Here is a 2,251-nt window from a genome sequence, read left to right as displayed (position 1 = left end):
GTCGCCGCCACCCTCGATCATCGCCGCTCGTCTCCGTCGCCGCCCCGTCCCCGTCGCCGCCCCCGTCCCCGTCGCCGCCCCGGGCCCGTCCCCGTCGCGCCGTCCCCGTCCCCGTCGCGCCGTCCCCGCCGTCGCCGCCCCGGCCATCGCCTCGCCGTCGCCTCGCCTCGCCGTCGCCTCTCCTCGCCGTCGCCTCGCCTCGCCGTCGCCGTCGCCCGCTGTGAGTCCTCCAGCCCCGAGCCCGTACACACACACAAACATGTTTAATTAGTTTAGGTAATTAGTCTTTAATTAGTTTAGATTATTTAGATTATTATTTTGTATGTTTAATTAGTTTAGATAATTAGTGTTTAATTAGTTTAGATTATTTAGATTATTATTTTTTCACTATTATATATGTATGAATGCATGTTAGATGGATATAATTAGTGCTTAATCAGTTAGAAATTAGTGTTATATAGAAATGTTAGAAATTAGTGTTATATAGAAATGTTAGAAATTTTAGTGTTATTTAGATTATTTAGATTAGCATAATTAGTGTTATATAGAAATGTTAGAAATTTTAGTTATCAAAATCCAATCATTAAAAAAATGTTACTTTTTGCAGGCATATAGCTAGTATTTGTTCTCGACGATGCCCGGCCCGCATCCTCGCCGTCGACCCGTCCGCGACGACGTCCAGCCGACCATGTCCGAGACTGGGCTCCACCGGGCTGGCACTAGGACGTGCTGCTTGGAGGGGCGCGCCGCTTGATGAGGAACCCGACCGCGGGTCCCGTCGTCGACCCTGATCTCGTTTGGTGGCGTTCGCGTGGGCCAGTTTCGGTGCGGAGGGACCCGGCCCCGCCGGAGGTGGTACGTCGCCGTGTCAGGGAGGAGGACGAGCACGTCCATCGCTACATGGTTGCGTTAGAGGGCGGCAGGTTCTCCAATACGTGGCAGTATCTTCGGGGATCTCACTTCAGCTATGATCCTGTGAGGGTTCCTTCTCTTTGGGTGTCCACAGCCCGCGCCGGAGGAACCGCGAGTGTCCTAGATTCTTCTGTAGTATTCGATCTTTATTAGCTAATAGCCAGTGATGTAATATTCAATATTATATATTATTCGAGATGATGTATTCGAGATTATATCTATTATTCTAGATGATGTATTCGAGATTATATCTATTATTCAAGACGATGTAATATGAATACTAAATTGTTTTATATTTCTTTTGGATTAGTTAAACAAAAGCTATGGCAGACAATACCGACAGAGAGGGAGAACAGACCATGTTCGATATGATACGCGGGCCAGATGATAATCAGAATGAAGAAGATTATGACGGCTCCGAATTTCTAAACAACACCGGAGAGGGTGATATGACATTCGATCGCGACGACGAAATTGATGAAGTCATGAACTATGATTATGACGATGACGAAGAACATGTTGATCCTGAAACAACAAACACCGGCGAGGTATATATATTTATATAAGCAGGCATCTGGTGCTCATCACATGTTTTAAATGACTTGAAGATATATTAACGAATCGATCTTTGTTCTTTCAGCCATCCGGATCGAGCAAATCTTCAGGCAAAATGACGAAACGAGGCCCGAACAAAAAGTTGAAGCCGGGCGTAAAGTACAATATCGAGGCATGCGGCCCTACTGGCAAACCATTAGCGCCTAAGAAGATTGCAGACAAGTTCGTTCGTCAGTGCGGAGTTCTTGTGAAGGACCAACTCCCGATCAAACTTTAAGAATGGATAGCTATACATGTGTGTATATGTGAATTAATTAATATGGTGGTTTGTGAGACATTGATGATATATATATGCATGATTGGTTCTACTAGAAATTCTATATATATATATATATATATAGGGATTGACTATTCGTCACCCTGGGTGAGGAATAGTTATTCTTCACCCCCCATCTATTTTACTATCAATGGACCGTAATTTTACGTTCCGTAAATTTTGCCTTATTTCTGAAGTAAAAAGAGACCATAAGAAAATATATAATCGTCGGAAAAAATATTTTATGTTATGTAAAATTAAAAATTTAAAAACATAGTGTAAAATACACATAAACTGTAAATTTTCTTGTCTTATGTCCTATATTTTTATTTTCTTATGTCAAATTTTACTTCGTGAATCGATAGGAATGTAACTATTTGAATTCCAAACGTAATTTAATTATGAAATGATCGTAAGATTACCTCGGGTGAAGAATAACTTATTCTGCACCCTGGGTGATGAATAGTA

Source organism: Triticum dicoccoides, chromosome 6B (genome assembly GCF_002162155.2).
Source record: "Triticum dicoccoides isolate Atlit2015 ecotype Zavitan chromosome 6B, WEW_v2.0, whole genome shotgun sequence".
Lineage (NCBI taxonomy): Eukaryota > Viridiplantae > Streptophyta > Magnoliopsida > Poales > Poaceae > Triticum > Triticum dicoccoides.
Note: the sequence above shows the minus strand (reverse complement) of the source record.